This window comes from Vidua macroura, chromosome 2 (genome assembly GCF_024509145.1).
Source record: "Vidua macroura isolate BioBank_ID:100142 chromosome 2, ASM2450914v1, whole genome shotgun sequence".
In the NCBI taxonomy this organism is placed as follows: domain Eukaryota; kingdom Metazoa; phylum Chordata; class Aves; order Passeriformes; family Viduidae; genus Vidua; species Vidua macroura.
The window spans coordinates 11,013,208-11,034,564 of record NC_071572.1 but is presented as its reverse complement, the minus strand read 5'-3'; the positions used below and the strand labels follow the sequence as shown (position 1 = coordinate 11,034,564).

The 21,357-nt window shown below is 38.6% G+C and overlaps 1 protein-coding gene across 6 annotated transcripts in view; it reads right to left on the bottom strand.

The window, feature by feature from the left end:
• TAB3 (TGF-beta activated kinase 1 (MAP3K7) binding protein 3) overlaps positions 1-21,137 on the bottom strand; it is a 43,489-nt gene extending 22,352 nt beyond the window's left edge. For 4 of the 6 annotated variants that reach the window (XM_053971928.1, XM_053971931.1, XM_053971932.1 and 1 more), the window contains exon 1: positions 20,887-21,137. The gene's annotated coding sequence lies outside the window, so the exon portion shown is untranslated. Of the gene's footprint in view, positions 1-1,209; positions 1,229-14,569; positions 14,692-20,886 lie in introns of those variants that run through there. The other 2 variants (XM_053971929.1, XM_053971930.1) reach the window with 2 other exon arrangements.
• Positions 21,138-21,357: the final 220 nt, after the last annotated feature.

Sequence of the window (21,357 nt, the reverse complement as noted above, 5' to 3'; positions counted from 1 at the left end):
GTTGCTCCTCCAGACCCTTCACCACCCTCACAGACTCCTTGGTTAATTACAACTCACATAAAACTGAACAGCTTTCTCCACCTTTCTTCTCACCCTCAGTCAACTCAACTGTACTAACATGACCTGTTAAAACAATTTAAAAACCAAACCAAACACTTTTTAGTAGCTGAACAAGCTTTCTCTGCATAAAGCACATCCACTGAACATCATACCACTGCATAAAGGAAGATGAAAATGTAAAAAGGGGAAAGGGATACAGGACCAAGAACACCACACCACCTCCCACTTTTCAGCACACGTCAGTCATCTCATCAGTTAAAGTCATAACAAGAGGACACCTTCACCTGAAGCAGATTTGTAATAAAACCAAAAGCTGTTCTTGTATAAACAGCACTAAATAAGGATGGGGATTTTACCAAATGCTGTCAATACTGGAGTTAGCAGAGACCATGCTGTGGCACTGCAAGAAAGCTGCCTGTCAGCTGAGCCATAAAGTTACCACCAGATACCAGGACAGAACTGAAACCACACATCAAACTCCCCATCACTTGCTCACCATCCAAGCAATACTAACACTAGCCTCGACAAAACTCTTTCTGAAAACTGTGGCAGATCAATTGATTATAGGCAGCAGCTCTTTACCACTGGAATGATTCCACTCCCCGCATCTCTGCTGACACACTGGTTAAGTGTTTCCAAAGGCCAGGATACTGTCCATATACTGCTTGCCAACAGTAACACATGAGAAGACAAGAGACTAATTAGCTCAGACAACATATTTAGAAAGCACTTTATTAGATTGAGTTTTAGCTACTATTACTAGATTGGGGTTTTAGCTACTACTGTCATTTTAACAAATAAATATCATTTCAGCCATTACTGCATCATCACATCCCAATTCCACTTCTGTATTTCAGTACTCAAGTAGATGTTAAGGTGTATAATTATTGTGGTACTTCCTACAGTGACTGCAAACACAGAGCAGAAAAGCTGTTGAAGAGCAACGTTTTTGTAAATCAGCTTGTTTAGAACCATGACATTTAAGATAAAAATTCAAACTGAGTTGCTTCACACAAAGGATTAAGTATGCAAAAACGTGGTTTTTAACATCCCATCCCACACATACCTATTATTTAATAGGCATCAATTACAGTCCTATAAACATGCCCAGCATATGACCTGGCTGCAGATGCAATAATGTAATCCTACCTCTAATCCTTGAGCAGCCTCTAGAACCACTGTTACCTTAAATTCAAAGGTGCCTGCCTGCAATAGAAAATTACATTGGCTGTAATTGTTAAAAATCATCACAACCTATTAATTCCAATGCGGAAAAGGAAGACAACAGATTTGTACATTAAGTTTGCATTTATTTAACCATTCAAATAAGCAAAAACAATTAATCCCACAAGTATCACAACACTTACATCAACCCAGCTAAAACATTGGATTGCTCTTGCAGCAAAGGCAGGCAAATGATTTTATGGTAATGTGACACCTTCACAAAGACTTGCTAGCTCGAAGACCTTAAAATCTCAGAAATATAAGAAACTAAAGTGTTTTAACAGTGCCAAGAGCAATTTTTCCTCACAACCATCTTCAGTCACACACTCACTGTATAAACATGATATAAGAGAAACACCAAAGATTATTTTTCCTTGCTACCGTCCAGCTAAAATAATTTTTAGGATTATATATAGCTAGGCACAACTTGTTCACCTCAGAAATTAGAATGCCTATTTGTTAAGAGAAGTTTTCTTTATTTACAGGGTAATACATCCCACAGCTTTGGGACTGTACTGCTTCACACAGTAGGAAAGACACAACTTATAGACATTCTGTCAGTTCATACAGACTTGTAAAGTTCAACAAAGCAGAATCCAAGCAGTCAAGCTTAGCTTTTAAAGCTGAGCTCAGCATGCTGCTGACACTGTTCTGAATGACTGGCTATGTCAGTAAAACCACAGCTTCATGGTTTGGCAAGCTGTCTTCTGATGAACAGTCATTCACTTGTGTAAAAGATCATAAAACCCCTGCATGGCAGGAAGGCAATGTGAAGCACAAAAAAGAAGTATACAGCAGAATGAAACTAAAAATAAAGCTGACTGTTGACCAATCGATCTCTTATGGTAAAGTTATACAAGCTCTCCTGACAATTCCATATCCCTGCCCATTTATCCATTCAACAGTTATCCAGATGTGTCATGTGATGGCCTAGAACAGCTCAGAGTACTGAAGTGGAACATTAATCATTAAAATCAGCATGATTAGAAAACTATCATCTTGGATGAAAAAGGAGCATAGATCAACAAAATCATTCCTTCACTTGTTTGGGTTTTTTTCTTTTTTTTTTTTTTTTTTTTTTTTTTTTTTTTTTTTTTTTTTTTTTCCAGTAGCTTAAACTTAAGCAGTGATCAGTTTTATCCATGTTTTAAACTCTTTTCACAGACTCATTTACATAAATGAGTAATACTGCAATACAGTGTGGTGTGTCATCACACAAAAACAATATATAACTCTGAGGTAACAGAAACCTGGACAGCGGAAAACTAATTCTGGCCAAACAGTGACACTGCCTAGAAACACAACTCAAGCATAAAAAGGTTTCATCTCTAACCTGTGCACAAACGTGTTAATTACACAGGTTGTTACAAAAATTCAAAAAATCATTAGCAATCACTGTTCCCTCTTAGGCATGTGTTTTATGTTGTTTTGTGTGCTTTAGTATTTGCTTTGTTTTTCTCCCTTTAATTACACTCTGCCATCCTTATGGGCCATCAACATTGAAATGAACTAGTGTTTAGTGTTACTCATGTATTGTTTTCTCTCTTCCAGCTACATCACAGAATCATTAAGGTTGGAAAAGACTTCCAAAATCATCAAGTGTAACCTCTGACTGAATACCACCATGCCCACTAAACCATATCACTGAGTGCCATGTCTACCCATTTTCTGAACACTTCCAGGGACAGTGACTCCACCGTTCCCTGGGCAGTGTACCCCCATGTTTAACCACTCTTTCAGCAAAGAAATTTTTCCTGATATCCAGCCTGAACCTCCCGTGGCCCAACTTTAGGCCAGTTCCCTTTGTTCTACCTCTACTTATCTGGGAGTAGAGACAGACCCCCACCCAGCCTTGCCATTCTCTGGACATGCTCCAGCACATCAAAGTCTTTGCAAAGAGGGATCCAAAACTTGTCTTTTCAAACTAAATATTTATATAGAGACATTATTTATTCCATTTCTTTGGAAGCAAAAGGGGTGAAGCTCATCCCTATCCTATGTACAAGTCAAACCTCAACAAAGAAGAATTTACTTTTAATAATTATATTACACCGGTAAATAGTAAAAACTGAATGCTAATGAGAAGACCATTTAACTGGAACAATGACGCTCCTTTTAGCAAGTAGCTAAGAGGTTCTTGGCCAGTAATTCCTCTACTAAGTAAGTTACAGCATCATCTGGTTGGGATGAGACTCTCAAAGGTCAGCCCAGTTACAAAGCCCTGCTGAGGGAGCACTAGACCAGGTGGCTCAAAGCACTGTCCAGCATGACCCGGAACACTGCTAACAATGGAGCATCACTTGTCTGGGCAGACTGTTCCAGTGCCTCACCACCCTCATCAGAAATTTCTTCCTTATGTCTAATCTAAACCTACTGTCTTTCCATGTAAAATCATTGCCCCTCATCCTGTCATGACAGACCTTGGTAAGAATTCTCCCCTAATCTTTCCTCTAAGCCTCTTGTACACTGAGAAGCTGCATCACAGTAGTAAATACCTCAAAGGAACTGATGGCTCTCTCACTCCAGTGAGCAAGTAGAAGCAGCTCTCACTACAGAGCAAAGTTACAAAAGAGTAAGTTTCCAAGGCAGGGGGATAGCTCAGGAAAGATGCTACTATGCCACAAATACCAGCTTCCAGAAGGGCTCTGCAGAACACGAGGCACAACTACAAACTGCAAATGCAAGTGAGTTTGTACAGCTCACAGACAATCCTGAGGTTAGCACAAGTATCACAACTGCACCCAAAGCTGTGAGAACAACGAACTGCCTTTCTTCCGAGGACATATGATCTAGGATTTGTGACTGAACACTTGTGAAATGAGGCTGTGACTGGGAAAAATCCTGCGTGAAACAGTACACTGTCAGATTTCTTAATTCATCGACTTCTGTGTTGGCCCTGATAAAAACAGTTTTATGATGATGAAAAAAGTTTTTGGTAGTGATATCCTATTCTGGGAATCAAAATGAGCCAGAAAGAATACAAGAAAATGTGAAACTTAGTATATACTACAAAGCACTGAAGAAGGTCTACTGTAAATCCATTGATCATAAACTTCAGCTTTTTCTTCATTTTCAAGTACAGTCTGCTATTCATATTTCCAAGTTTAGCAACTACTAGAAGCTGAGGTTTATAAGGAGAGAAACGGAGCTAACAGAGTGCAAAAGTACTGGACTATTGTTTCATACACCATCTGTTTGAGAAAGTGAGCTTCTTTCTCAGAAGTTTGATATTAACACATCTCAAAGAAGCAATGTCTCCAAATATTGCTATGGACACTGAGTTATCTGCAGAGCACCAGTCTGAATCCTGACCACCACAACAGGAATTCAATATTGTTCCTGCCTGAGATGTTTAGTAGCTCCTACACAAGGTGATTCTCAGCATTAACTCCTACTCCTACGTGACAAATTCATTGCTACGTACTGAATTCAGTTGTAACACATTCGGTACAGGCTTTGTTCCTAAGATATATTTACAAGTCAAAACACGAGTCTCTCCACAAGACACTTCTACAAAATGAAGCACTGCAAGTACTTTTGCAGGACTTCAGATCAGTAAGAATTCACTAAAGCTGGAAGTTGCAAAAAGTCTCAATAGAGAAGTAATAACTTAAAAAAGCCCCAACAACAAACCCAACAAATTTGGATTACTCACACTGAACTTGTAAAATTTTGGTGTTACCTACACTCATAAATCAGCTGTTACACCTTTCAATGGCTAGTCACAAAATTAGCCTAAATTTGCCCCTTACTTTTCTTTAATTTTTTCACTTTGACTTGGGCTCTCCCTATTAAAAATGACTGCTCTAAACAAATTAATTGTTATCAATAAATCTGAAAGAGGCTCCACTTGCAGAGTAAAAGCAACACAATCACGCTGATTGTCTAAGCCTGCAGATACTTCTATAAAAGGCACAGCACTGCACTTCACACATTCAGGGCTATACTTTTTGAACTTTTAACCAGTTTTATACTCGGGTAGCTCAGAAAACAATTTTATGAAAAAAGCTTGGCCATCCCTCTCAGAGTGAGCTGAAGCTGTGCAATAACTACAAAATATAAATTCACTTAGTCAAACGTGCTGTGATCCAGCAATAGGATGAGTTATAATAACATAAAATTTGAAAAATAAAATCTAATCATTTATGCTGCCACAGAAAATTTCATCTATTTGAATTAAAACTTGAGGTATTAGAATTAAACAACTATCAAGGCAGAAAGGACAAAAGTTTTATATCATATATTTTGTTTTTTATAAGTTCTATATTATATTTATGTTTAAATACCAGGTCTCCTGCTTCTAAATGCCCATAAGACTTTTGTGATGGCTTGCCGTAGTAGTGTTGCAAACAACAGTTTAAAATAAACAGACCAGAACAATTTCTCTGTTAAGTCTCTGATGAGTTTTCTTATGACAAATCTTGAAAATACTCTATATTCAATACACTGAATCAAAGCTTTCTACTTTGTTGATATCTGAATATATGGAAAAGCTTTACAGGATGCAGGCAATTTCTGTAACACACCTTGTCTTAAACATTTACATTTTTCTGCATCATTGAGAAAATGATAACAAAGTATATTTACACCATAAAGTAGAAGTATTCCTTTTCCTGCAAAGACAGGAGAGACTGTAATTACCACTAATTTCAGGTTAAGTGACCTGTGTAAGTTTATTAGCAGCCCATATAAGTGACAACTCTGCAAAAAGCAACATCAATTGCAGACTGCCTGCACACTTTATTCCCTACATTTCTACATCCAATATGGTCAGAAAGGAGATAATGATATTGGGAAGCACAACATTCAACACTCTCTGGCCTGATGACCACCAGCCTCTCCCCACTTTGACCATTGAAACTAGAAGAAAAACCCTAGACTGGAATGAAGTGGAGTGAAGCGATGACGGAACCATCTTTGAGGACCCCCAGCAAACACAAACTGATGGAAGACATGACCCTTCATACATGAAACTGAGGAGGGAAGCAGACAAGCACATATAAACAGGAACAAAAAGTAAGAAACAAAACGGGAGAAAGCTGACAGAGAAAAAACAATGAACAGACAGAAGTCAATACAGAACAACAGTACAGAAAAATATGAACCATACTCACTACAGCAGAAAACAACTTCAATTTTTAAAGTTTAGAATTAAACTTTGGTGGCCTATGTAAATTTCTTTGACATTAATAATTACTATAAAATATGATTAACAAGTTATGCAGCATGCCTGTCTTTTCTATCATTCCAGAAGAATTTGTTAACATAAGGAAATCTAACAGGAACCTTGCTGATTCTGTGGTATCTTCTGACAAGTCTTTGCATGAACACCTGCTCATGGGAGTGTTGCAAGACAGTCACGTAACGAGGTTCCACACCACGTTATATCAATGTTATTTATGTTTATTGCAATATAACATATTGACACATTGAGGTTATCTGTGATCACACCTGTACATGTAGAGGTGCCCAACCATGTGCCATAGTCAGGAACTGCTGTGCCCAATATCCTTGGGCAAAGCAGGAGGTACTGTAAAATAAAAATTATCATAAATACATAATACATAAATACATACAGACATGTATGCGAATGAGCTATATATGTATATATACAGGTGTCATATACACCCTAGATTATGGTGGTTTTTTTTTTTGTTTTTTTTTTTTTTTTGTTTTTTTTTTTTTTTTTTTTGTTGTTTTTTTTGTTTTTTTTTTTTTTCTTTTGGGGGCAGAGAGGGAAGAATGCCTTAAAATTAGATTGTTGTTTCTACAACAGAAAGTCTCTGCAACATCAGACTACAATCATCTTCTATTAACATTATTTTATCTCATTTTAGCCCCAGATGGACTTTCTGGGGAGATGTGCCTTAGATACTACACGATGCAGACATTTGGAATGTTTCTTTCTACATTGACTTCAGCATTCTCTATCAAAAAATACTAATGGGATACAAAAAAAAAAAAAAAAAAAAAAAAAAAAAAAAAAAAAAAAAAGATGTCTGGTGAAAGGAAAGCTGTTTCCCCTCTTTCCATAAGCTACATCTGTTGCAGGAAGAAGCACTGGCATGTACGCTAGTGTCTAAACAATCACCACTCAGATAAAGCTGTAGCTGTCCTGTCTATGGAATTGCTTGAATAGTAAATCTCTGTAAGGAAGTCTCAATATTATTTCAGATTCACTTGTTCCATCATCTTGGGCCAGAAATGGGATAAGCCAAAAGAGATAATGGAAAGACTAGAATGTGAATACAGTTGTTCATCCTAAAATGCACTGATGCATTCCTGCCAAAATTCTTGTACAGCTTCAGACCTTGAAGAGTATTCAGTATCTTTACCTAATGAAAGCTTTAGAATATCTTCTTCTTACAGAGAGCTCCAAACCAGGTGGGTTTAACACCTGAGAAACTACAGATAACAGCAGGAAAATTATAGCCACCTACATGAAACCTTTTCATGAACAAAATTAATTTCTGCCTAGAGTCACAGAATGGGTTGGGTCAGAAGGGATTTTAAAGATTACCTAAATCCAGACCCAATGCCATGGGTAGTGACATCTTTTCACTATATTTATACATGTGTGTGTGCGTGCGTATGTAGACGTTTGTTAATATATTTTTATTATTAATATTTCTTGTATTTATTGCTTCTCCCAAATTAAAAACCTAATAGCTATTCAGTAAATTCTTCTGTTCCCAATTCAATGTAGTATCCAAAGTCTACACATTTGAAAAAAAAAATCAATACTTATAGCTAGAATATTCTATTCTAATAATGGAGCAGTCTTCATATTGTCAAATAACTTTCATGCTCTTCTGTGCATTCTGAGCACAATTTTAAACTGACTTTTTTCTAGCATTTATTCTAATTTCCTTATTTTTCCAAAATTAAATTGGAAGATTAATGAATTACAATCACATGTAGGTCAGCTATAGTTACATAAAAGCACACACTCCTCCTAAAACCCATACATTAGCTCTCTCTCCAAGGCTTTAAGTCATGACTTTGGTAAGTTAACCAAAGCTGTGTTTGCAGTCTGGACACCTTAGTTACTCAATTCAATGACACTGCCTGCAAAGGCAGGTTGGCAGTATTCAGGTCATCAGTCATAACATTTGTTTATTTTTGTTGGCCTGACACCAGGCCAGAAAATTTCAAATCCAAGTGATGAGATTAACACAATTCCTGGCTGTAGCATGTGTAACTTTTTACATACAGCTGAGCATAAAAGACCAATTTCAGGATTTATGGAGTTTTGCGGGTAACCCAGTAAAGCAATAGCTAAAGAACTGTTGAAACATTCTCTACACTACACTGAGCTTCCTGTGGTATTTGTGCTGTGCTCAGGGCTCTTCACCTCCATCAGAAACGAAGATTGGAACTGACACCCACCCAACAATCTGTGTGTCTCAGATGCACTACAGGAACACAAAATCCTGTCTTTCACCTGATATGTCACAGTGGTTTCCTTTGATTAGATACTGCAGCAAAGGAAGAGATATGGTATTAACCAATCTCCCAGCGTCCATATGGTTTGTAGAAAGCAACAACGTGGCACATGCCCAGCTCTTCAATTAGTAACTAAGAATTTCAACCTTTTCAAATCAGTCTTCTTGTTTAACTCTCTTGAGTTTCAGAGGGGAATCATGCACAGAAAACACAAAGGGAGAAAAATAAGAAAAAAATCCAGGTCGTATCTTCCCACAAATACAATGCAGTCTTATATACAACACGAGGTTAGACAGTAGAAAAATCTAAAGTTTAAAATAACTTGCTGTCTCCCCCTGGCCAGCCAAGCACAACTGCCACCACAGCATTCCCCTGAGGCCAGTAAGTGACACATAATGCCTGACCTGGACAAAGAAGCACAAAGTGAGAGATTTGTACATTTCTGAATAAAAAGACCCCTAACAGCTGAAAGCAAAAATATATTAAAATAACATTGTAATCTGATGCTTTGATTCCAAAATCATAGCACAAGTAGTCACACCCTCTGATTCACCAAGCAGCCCAATGAGTCCTTCAGAATTCTCACATTACTGCAAACAAACTCGGCTCTAAACATTTACACAACCCAGACTCAAATGTAAGCTTTGGGTTCTCTCTGCTTTGAAAGGGGAGAGAGGAGAAGTAGGGAGATGAAAACCTTTGACATTTTTAGTGCTGTTTAAGCACAAGCCTTATTTGATTTTGTTCTGAGTCATTCCTCCCCCACAGGATGGAAAACAATGCTACACGTTCAGTATGTGACTGGCCAGATGAGCTGAGCAATACCATAACAGACCTGTAAAGTCTGACTATAAATCATATGCAGATTTTCTGTTCCTTCTTACTGCTGGAGAAATATGCAAATTAAGTAATTAGGTACCTCAGAGAAGTATGTTCTTTGATTCAGCAGCAGCTTTAAAAAAACAAAGGTAATTCATGCTTTAAAAAATCCCAGACAATACAATAATTGATGCTTATTTTCACGACTATTGCACAACACCAGTCTTCCATTATGGTGAACCAAACTCAGTACAATTTAAAGTTTGGGAGTTTTATTGGCTGAAAAAATGATGAATTTTTTTTTTTTTTTTTAATAATATTTACCTGAGAACCAGAATCAAAAGAACCTCCAGTTGCCAGATTTACATTATAATACCATCTCATCCAACCTTACCATCTCAGCCACCTTCCAAGAAAGGCTACTGGGCTCCAGGCAGGGAATACACAAGACTTTGGATACTCAACACCTACTAATTCTCCACTACTGTCTGAACAGTTTAGGCTATAGAGTTACTCTTAATTCAAATATCTTATTATTTTATCTAATTTTCAAATGGATTAAAAGTAAATTTCACACAAATTTAAACATCTGCAGAAGACAGTGCACATTCAACTCCGTACATATTTCCTCAAATACACAATCTCTATTACTTTGATTATTTGTCAGATTTCCACACCCAACCATTCACTTTGATGAGAAAAGCAACTTTCTATGTATTTTAGACGTTAATGAACTGCGCACAGCCCACAGACAAAACAGCCTAATGAGAAACAGCCTTTATAATAACACATTTTCAAGTATGTGTAAGAGTAAAGACATTCCTTCTGTAGGAAGACATTCCTTCATGTATTTATACATGCTCAATTCAACTGAATCAAGTCCAGAATAAATACAAACACATAAAAACCCCCAAACAGGCACACAATTAAGCTAGAGGTTCAAACACTGTAGTATTGACCTTCTATTTATTATTAATTTTATAGAAACTTTCAATGACATCATGAAAAAATCATATAAGCATGATACAATTCTATTAAAAATTTTCAATCTGCATTATTTATTACAAAAAGTAACTTCTAAAATTCAAATTATTATTTTCAAATAAGAACCAAATATTTGAAGGAAATCTTATTACTAGAAATCAAAAATATGGGTTCTTAATTTACGAATTTTTTCATACAACTGATTTTACCTAAATAAAACGGAATTTCCGAATGCATTTTACATTTTAAAAGCAGTTTTTAAATTAATAGCATAAAACAAATGTATCTCTAACAAAAACTATGGAATAAACATATCGTAGACTGGTCTGGAAGTCAGTAGAAAGACAACTTTGCAGTGAATTGTGGAATATTAGAACTACTAAGATGCTATTGAATGTTACTTCCAGAGAAGAAAAAAAAAAATTCTAAAGCATCAAAAATGCAAAATAATTAACAGAAGGGAAAAAAAACACACCAAAAATTACAAACATACGACACTCAAATACCATACTCAAGCTTCTTACAAACTAACTGGGAACATGGGGGCTGTAATCTAATTCCCTTCTATGCAGAGACACAGAAATATACAGTTACAAGGGAAAAGCAATACTGAATATCCAAATTCATCATTGTTTTTGTCCAGCATACAGAGTCACAACTCAAAGCACCAAGGAAACGGCAATCCCAGCAAAAGAGAGGTGGTTTTGATACTGCTGTTGAACTCTGAAAAAACATTTAAAAATGTAAACGAGCGTGCATTAGCACAGAAACCCTTTAACTTCAGGAAATAAGCTGGGGTAGTGGTGGAGGGGGGAATCTTTGTCTAGGGAAATATTTATCATCATAAGATACTCTCCAATAACACTCACTCTGAGTGCTGCCTCAAGAGAAATTGTCACAAAGGAAGTCTCATCTGGCTATTTCATAATCACTTTAAACCTGTAAAAACACAATAATTCAGAAGAATTTGCTTCTCCTTTCCTTTCAATACTTGCTCTTCCCAACACACCACCACAAATTTAGAGACCAAATGGTGACATGGGCATCACTAAAGCTAAACTTTGATTTACAAACACTAAATACTCAACCAAACTGGATCAGCTCCCTGATTCCCCTCAAAAACCTCCAATATATCTTGTGTCATAGACAGACACAAAACTCTGAGAGAGAAGCAGGCAGCCAGTGTGGGAGAGAAAGGAGTGTTAGATCAAAGTGTCAGGATGAGATGTGACCACGAACACCTCAGAGAAGACTCCTCCTTCAGGTAAGGCACAAAAACTTACTAGGAATTAGACTTGCTCATTAAGAAAGCAGTCCAAGTCCCAGTTCGAGGCTGAACTCTTTGATTCCATTTAGCAGTTTTCCTGTTACTCACAGGAACCTCATAGTTTCAAGGAACTATGTAACCAACAGTTCTGATTGCAATCAATATATCTGGTTGGTCACACTTAACCCAGAGATTTAGACACTGAAAACATATAAGATTTGTAGAAGTCTTATTTTCCATGTTAAATGATAGAAAAACGAGCATCTTCTTGAAATCCAGATGATCTATATTCAAGCAAGCCAGAAAATGAAACTTTGGATTTGTGTTGATTGTTCTCAATTTCCTGAAAATCTGCCTTCCTGAATCTTCATTTTCTTTTTTGTTTGGAAGAACTGGGAAAAGTTCTTTGCCTTGATCACAGGAAAACCAAAGCTATCAAACCATATTAGTTATGAATTTCAGGGATTGGCAAATACGAAGCACAGAACAGAGAAAATAATCCAAAAGCCAGGGCAAATGATACAAAATGCAAATATTGTTACTGAAAAATGTTAGCATTTTGAGATACATAGAACCAATATGAGTTTAATCCAATATGATGCAAGAATTAAAACAGACATCTAAAGACAAGTTTGCAATCCTCACAGATCTCTCCTGAAAAGTTATTCTGCAGAAAGACTTATCACAGTAATATAATCAGAAGTTACTCATCTTTGAGTATTTAATAAAACTAACACAAATTTGATGTAATTGAATATATGTGTAATAAAAACCTATTATAATTCAACTTTGAGATTTGCACCTTAGTAAATTCATTTAATGTTAAAGCAGTCTTTTCTCATAGCTAGTGAAATCATTAACCATTAAAGGAACCCAAATTAAATACTGCTTAGTACAAGTGCAATACAGCTATTGAACTGCTTTTTAAGAATGCATTATTCAAATGATCACCAAAATACTTTCTGAATATTAAAGAAAAAATCCAGTTTTTTCTTATTTGTGTACTGGATAGTCTTCCAGTGGCATTCTGCCACAATGTACATGCTATCAGGTAACCAAAGAACTAAGATGTTCATAGTACAGAATACGGGATCATTAGCAGTACTGAACAAATAACTCCAAACATCAAGTTTTTCTCCTTCCTTGACTTTTATTATAGTTTCATAAAAATTAAGATTATTTATGATTATGTAACATGCTTACATAATTCACAAATTCTACTATACACAGAAATAACTTGCCCTACAAGTCTAAGTATACCATACACTTGCTGGGAGAACAAAAACACCATCATCAACCCCCATAAAACCAACTACAGTGAGAAAAACAAAACAAAACCAAACTCAGAAAAGCAGACAAAAGAAAGCCCTAAGCAAATCTAAATGCATTCCCCTTAAGTATGTAGAGTGTTCATTTTCTGAACAGACTAACAAGCCTGTGCCATAAGTAGTTTAACTTAAAAAATGAATGCAGCTTATATAAGCCTGTGGCAGTCAACCATTTTTACTCATGGCACTACAACCAACAGTGGAAAAAAAGTTCAGAAAGCAGCACTTAGAACTAATTCAAAATACCCACAGTCCCTACTCCAAGGCTGACTAAGTAAGGCTACTGGCAAAGCTTAAACTCAAATACTCCATGAATTGTCAAGTGGATAGAGTAATCCAAGGATTATGCTCAAGACAAATTATTCAGAGTAATCCCAAAGCAGAAATTTGCTGCTGTCACAAGGACACAACTTTTCACATATGACACATCTGTTCTTTCTGGAATGTGTTCTAGCACATAATCAAAACATGAGAAGAAGCATATCAAAATGTCAATGTCATAACTACTTTCCTCTCACCTGAATCACAGAAATTCTAACACAAACCTATTTCTTTCTTTTCCTCTTCTTCTAGAGCTCACAAGAGCCTTACCTTTCAAAACTTTGAAAAAACAAGAGACATTTAGAATCTTGTTCTTTAAACTTCTTTGCAGGAAGCAGGACAAAACAATGATCTACAGTATAGATTTTAACAGGATTCAGTGGTGGAGGGGAAAGCACATAAGGACAGCTTGGTTTTGGGGGATCTTTCTAAAACTCAATTCACAGAAGAGAGTCAAACTTCTTTTGATCCTTTCCTGTCAGTTCCCCAACACCAATCCCCCTTCATCTAGCTCTCTGAGCCATCAAGTCCATGAACTGGCACCCCAAAGGTACCATGGCTTCACTGAGCCCAGGACTGGCAACAAGATGTTTTCTCCACCTCATCCAACCACCAGGAGAGTGCGCTGAATCTCTCTTTCAGAAGATATGGATTTCTCAAAAGGTAAGAGAAGTAGGAACTCTTCTTCCATCTCCTCTGTGTTTCCAGGACAGGAATCCTCCATCAGACTGGAGACACCAGTCCACCACTGCTGTGTTTCAACCTCCCCATAACAGATGGACATGAAACAAAGTGCACTGGGATTTCTGAAATCAAAACCCAAGAACTGAATGGTACAGGTAAAAACCAAGCAGCACAAGCTCCATGCCTTGATCACATCTTGGGTAACATATGCTCTTAGAAGTGTCATAAATTTTTGCTACAACTTTTATAGAAAACATGTCTCAGTTAAGGCAAAGCAGCTTTCAAGTGACTGAGTGTTCCTACAGAAATAGAAATACTGTTTATCACAGTACCAGAAACGTCTGTGTTGTTGGTACTAGTGCCTCCATGAGTAACAACAACAGAGATCACTAAAGATGCCTCAGTGTCCACATTGCTATAGAGAGATGTCACTCACCTGATGGAACTAAGACCATCAAGACCTGCTGTACAGAGTTGCTGAGAGGATTCTTTCTTCTCTTTGGAAATCTTCAAGTTGTCTTCTACAGAAGCCAGTTCCCTCATACAGACCCCTTACTCCTAGATCAAAGAACTTTATTTCAACACTTAAGTGATTTTTGACTCTTTCTCCTTTTTTTTTTTTTTTTTTTTGCAATAGATCAGGATTTCTAAAGACAGACCAAAATAGCTTATCTTACTCAGGTCTCTCTTAGGCCTAAGGCTACCTTCAGCCTCATTTCCCCCAACTCCCAAATCTTGAAAGGGATTGGCAGGTAGAACATTTACTTGACTTGGAACTTTCTTTAAAGCAAAAGAAGCATTTACAGCATCTAGAGGCTGGGTTTCAAAAGCAAAGAGGCACATTTCATTTAAGAGAACCTACATTCTGCCATTTATGAACTTAATTCAGCTTTAACAGATGTGGTACAAACTCTCTTCCCTGTCTGACCTCTCTTCCTTTAAATTGGATATTCCAAGAAAATAATAATTAAAAAATGTTTGTTCCAGAAAGCGCCAGTGAACTCAAACCAACACAGAAGGAAGCTGGATGTGAACAGGGATAATTCTCAGTTTCACTGCTTGCTACTGAAACCAGTACACAATGAAGAGTAACAGCTTCAGTGTAAGAGCAGGAGAAAGTACAAAACTGCAAACATATCCCCGAGCAATTCAAGAAGTTCTTACAATGCATGAAGCATTCAGTCCAACAATGAGATTTGTTGTGAAACACCTGTATAAAACATTGATGCTCATGAAGTTGGAACAGCACGCAAATATTTATAACCACACTTTCATGATGCTGCCCAAACAGCAGGAAACACAGCATAAAGGACTAAAATACCTGTTCCCCTGTGCTGTCCATTTGAAACTGACAAATGAGTTCAAAAAATCCATGCTAATGTTACAAAAGCACTGACAAAAGCTTTAAAATATAATTTTGTGTAAGTGTTCTGAATTCAGCTACAACACTTACCCAGCAATTACTGAAGTCTCATTTGCAAATATCCAGATCACCCAGCAGCTAAAACTTGATTTTTACCAGGAAAGAACATAAAGTGACTTTTCATCCGAATATCCAGAAAGTAACTTAGAAGTTTTTAACACATTCAAATCAGCAGTGAAAAGATGGTATTTGATGTAATGCTTGCTAGTAGAAATTTAACCTATTTGGATTTTTTTGAGCAAATATGAAGTAACAGAGAAATTGTACCAAATGAACACTTTGTCTTATCTGATCCAACATTAGCAGGATTACAGCAAAAATTACTATTCCTTCAAGATAAACATAACAATTTCAAGAAAAAAAGCAGATACACTTTAATGCAATGTTCTGCAACAGCCTAGTACCTGGCTTACTATTTCTGCAAGCTGATCTTCAAGGACATCCACATGAAAGCCAAGTTCTATATTTCTTTCATAACTTGCACAACATCTAGCTAAAAAAAAAAAACCAAAACCAACCGTCTCCTATTCATCAAGTTTTATTGATCCAATGCCCAACGCGAAAGAAAAAACAAATCTGTAACTCTTTCAAGTGCTAGGAAAAAATACCCACATCCTGAGTCAAGCCAAAGCATACAAACTCCCCACTGAAGACAAAGAATTAAACTTGAGGATTTATACCAAGATGACAAATAACATACATAGAACAAAGCCTTTTGCCAGCCAATTTCTAATGCAGCTGTGACACTAAATCAGGAAGAGTTGTTCAAACAGATTGAGACTTGGGGGCAAATCACCACAAAATATAAACATGGAATAGAATAATTCTTAAGCTTAAAGCTGCAACAAGATTAAAATACCAGCACTTCTGTGGTTCTTTTTACCAAATCTGGTAAGAAACAGTCAATACTGAATGCAGTCTATTAAATCATACGCGTTTTTTTCCTGCCACAACATCCAAGACAAATATTAATAGGTTTGTTTTTTTTTTTTTCTAAAAACTCTCCATTTGTCCCTAGATCAAGCATGATTTCACGGAAATTGACCCACTTTTCAAATTAATGTACACTTTAGTGGATATGCAATTTCATTTGAAAGAAAGTATTTCATTTGGAGTGTGGAACAAGACTGATTGAACAGAATCCGCTGAAAGGTGTTTTCCAGAAAAAACTCTTAATGATCCACCAGGAAGCCCACATGCAGGTAGGAAAACATCTGTACTTGAGCTGTGACAGCCAGGCTGCTCAACACTACCATAGCAGAATGACCTCTCTCCTCTCTCTCTGTCTTGCTCTTTGTGACTTTGCTATTTGCTTACAAAGCTCCCTGCTTTAAACAACCCTCTGAAAAGAGCAGTAATTTTCCTTACAAAAGAGCCAGATTAGGACAAAAACTGGTAATTCAATACTTTGAAAATACCACTACTTCGAATTCAGGCCCTTAATAAAATAAAGCCCACCAGGAACTGAAGAACTAATTCTCCTTAAAAACACAAAATTGTATATGACATCAACAGAGATGGCATTTTGCATTTTTACTCTGTAGTGCTAAGCTGGCTATCTTAAAACAATACTTGAAAAGGGAGTAACATTCAACATGGCAATCAATGGGGTGTAAGAATATTGAAATGTTACTTCCACTGTGATGTTAAGCTGACAGACATTGTGATCTATCTGGCATAATTAATCTTCAAAAAGAAGAAAAGAACACGAAAAAATGCCAAACAATAAGAACTCGCTGCACAACTTGAATCGTACCAGCAATACTGTGGCATTGTCTCACCATTATTACATACATTACATATCACATGAATTTTGTGACACGTACTGCAGCTTCTCAAGTCAATGAAAATACTCCAGTGATGTTTCTTCTGGAAGTCGTGCATGTGATTCTCCTGGATATCAATACCACAGTGCCACTTCTTAAACACCGACTGTTAGAGCACAGAAGTTGCTGACCAACCACCCTCCTCACACAGAACAGGAGACACCCAACATGGATATTCAGTACCACAGAACCACCTACACTATCATCGTTTGCCTGGAGCTGGAGAGAGCATTTTGCTTAAAGTATTATGAACACATTCCCAGTCTGAAAGCCTTTCAAAGGACAACCTTGACACTTGAAGGTTTGGCAGACTACAGGAACCTATTCTAGCAGTGTTTTCAATCAACACATTCAACAGTCGCACACGCGAGTCTAAACAAGTATTTCAAAACTCATCTTCCCATTTACGGAGAGAGCTTCACACGTGAGAACTGGCACCATGACATCACCACACATTCAACTTCTGCAAAATGGTTCTCAATCTCTCACAAAAACAAGACAGTCAATATTGCCTTTTGGGCAGTATTTTAGTCTACTATGCCCATACAGAAATAAGCCTAGAGAAAATTTGTACTATATAGAAAACCAAGAGTTCCAACCTGGAAAAAAGAAAGACAATAATAGAAAACTTTGCCAGAGATTTGAAAGCAAATCCCTAATATCAGTTTAATGCACTAGGTAGCACCAACATTTTTCATTTCAGCTTTATTTTTCTCTTAGAGTAAAGATGGGACAGGAAAAGATATTGCAAAGCCACAAGTCACAGATATTTCTACCACGTATCTTGCAGTCAAAAGTAGCCCAAAAGGTGCTTATGGTTTCAGGGTCTGTATGAAGCCTCTCAGTTTCACACCGTTTTTCACCTGCCTTTTAACCATACCACGTAACAAAAATAACTTCCACTGCAAACACCTTTAGTTACACTTTACTTGCACTTATGTGTGAGCACACAGGCACTGCTCCTACTTCAGCTCACAGCAGAGGGAACAGCAGCATCATAGATGCTCCCAGAGCAGAATGTGTCATAGCGTAGTTGAGTTGGATGACTAAGCACACACTTAGACTTGACGTTACCCAAAATTTACGAGATTTGATCATTTACTCAATGACTCAATCATCACTAAAATACCTTTGGTGTCAAAAAAGGAATTCAAAGGCTTTTGCTTGTGTTGGTGATTTTGTTAAAACACTGAAGACTATGAAAGTAAGGATTTGAAAATCATCCCTGTTGAAGACAAAGCGCTTTGGAAAATAATTCAATAAAATATCTTAGGTTCCTATTGATTATGAACTGCAGTACATACCCATGTAACTCTTTGACCTAACTAAGAATACTTTTGCAGGTCATACTTTGAGGCTACTTATGCTGTTTACAAATACATATAAAATGAATCATCACAGGTTCGAAATCAGGAGAAAGCCTCTACAGACCAGTGCAACCAAAAACTTCATTTAAGCCCTACATAACTCTTGAGAGGGGACAGAGGAGAGTTACTATTGGATAACCCAAAGAATCACATCAATGTACTCTCCTGGATGACTTCAAAGGAGTCTTTTTCCATTAGGAGTACCTTAACAGAGAGACACCAGCACAGACATCACCAAAGCTGGCTGAAAGTCAGATATGTTTTCACAATATCTATTCTCAAGATGAAAAGTCATGGAAAGAAAAAGGAGCCTCAATGAGATTCAGGAAACAAGAATGGACACAGATCTCACAATACCCTCATTACATTTACCTGTAATCATTATGTAAAGGTTATGATGCAAGATGAAAAAAATACATCACAAAAGTAAAATTTCATATTAAGAATACATCATACTTATCTGGCTACCTGTGTTTAAAAAGACTCAAGATTAAAGGCGGCCTAAATGCTGATTTTTTTTATTCTTTACTAATGTATGCAAAATTTGGTATGTTAGTAATTTTATGGACAGAGACAGTCTATATATACATTAATACAGGTTGTTATGGCAATCTTCAGATTGCTGCTGTCAACAGACACCATTCACAAGGCAGGACAAAGTGCAAGCTTTAAAAATTGTTGTGAAATACTTTATTTTTAAGAATCCTGTTCCTCTCTCTCTACAAAGAGGAAATGAATTTAACATTTCTTCTTTTTACATGAAATATGTTAACTGCAAATATACTTAAGGAGGAGCAGAAGAAAGTACTGCTTGTTTTGCAGAGCTAGAAAACAGAATTAAAGTTACCAGGACAGTGACTGGCCTTTGACTATGCAAGCTTTACCTGTAAATTTTAAGAGTTCTGTTATACTAAGTCCTCTGGAAATATTAGTGATGAGGTGGACCTGCTAGAGAACATAAGCCCTAAAGAAATACTACTCAATTTTGTCACAGTAAACACCAGCACTAAAAATAACAAACATATACTGACACATCAGCTGGATAGGTTGACCTGACCACTCTCAAGACTTATTTAGAATTGAAGAACAGCATCTTCAAACCTGTTAACATTGAGACCTTCCATAACAATTTTATGCATGTTTACCTGAACACAGTGTCTCACTTTAAGTTTTTCCATTACTTTCCAAGTGTAGTGTATCTGAGCCATTCCATTTTTTTGGACACAGGGAATCTCTACCAAAACATGAAGTACAGATACTACCAAACCATCTAAGCAATTTTCTTTCCTCTCCTTGTTTTCTCCTTGCCAAAGCCAGGGAAACAACGGCCAATATCATGTTACAAGTTATGTTTGAACAAGGGGAAAAGCACAGCGACTGCACAGTCCTACACCAACACTGAACAGCATAAATAAGAGCTGCATCCATCCACCATACCCACTTACATTAAAAAAACTAAGTAAAATGAAACTCGAGTTAATCTTCGTCAGAGCCAATACAAGTACTCGATAAGATCTCAAACCCGACCTGAAGCCAAGACTCTGGACAGAGCATAGCCAAGGCCTTGCTAGCTTTGGGGGCCTTCTATTCCTAGAGCCAAGGCACAGCAGCAGCAGCAGCATCGTGCTGCAGTCACGTCCAAGGGGCAGTGGCAGCGTTTACCTGTGAATCCATTTGCTTTTTATTAATTAATTTATTTTTACGCAGCAAGAGCAGCAGCAGTGGCCCAGCAGACAGCACAGCCCCTGCCCAGGGGACACCCGCATGGGATCCCCGGGCAGTCCGCCCGCCTCGCTCCGCAAAGGGCTCGAAAAACAAAGACCAAAGTTTTCCCTGCTCGGTGCGTGGGAGTGCGGCAGCAAAACAGGAGCCAGGATCAACACGAGCCGCCTCCCGTCACCACACCCGGGCCCACGCAGGGCACAACACCCCCTGCTCCCTGGGGCAGCCCGTCTGTGTCCCCCAGGACGGCTGCAGCCCGCTCCCACACGGGAGGGGGGGACACCCACAGCCCGGCGGGATGGGGGCAGCGGGGGGTGTCACCCGAGCCTCCCTCACTGCCCCCCGGCAGTGGGGCAGCCCTGCCCGCCCCTAAATCCACCCCCCACAACTCTCCCTCACCACCGCCCTCCCTCACCGTGCTGCGCTGGGGGCTCGGCTCCGGCTGCGGCTGCGGCTCCGGCGGCTGCATTCCCGCCCCCCGGCTCTGCCCCGGGCCCCGCTGCGGGGGCGCCCCCGCTCCTCCTGAGGAAGGGGAGAGGAAGAGGCGCGTGCCCCGGCGGGCGCGGGCGCGGGGAGCGGAGGCTGGAGCAGGGACCGGGGTCCCGGGGCAGAGCGCGGCCGGGAAGCGCTTCCGGGCTCAGTGCGGGGCGCTGGGGCCGCCGGGCGGGGCGGGGCCCCGGCTGCGCCCAACGGCATCCGACATGGCGCGGCCCGCGCGCGCCGGACCGCACGGCTCTCGCGAGACTTGGCGGCGGGGTGGGGGAGCGGGGGAGCGAAGGCGCGCGGCAACGAGCGGGCGTGACAGGGGCGGGGCCGGGGCTGGGGGGCGGGGCCAGGGCGGCGTGAGGGGGCTCCGCTCGGCTCCTGTCCCTCCCCCGGCTCGGTA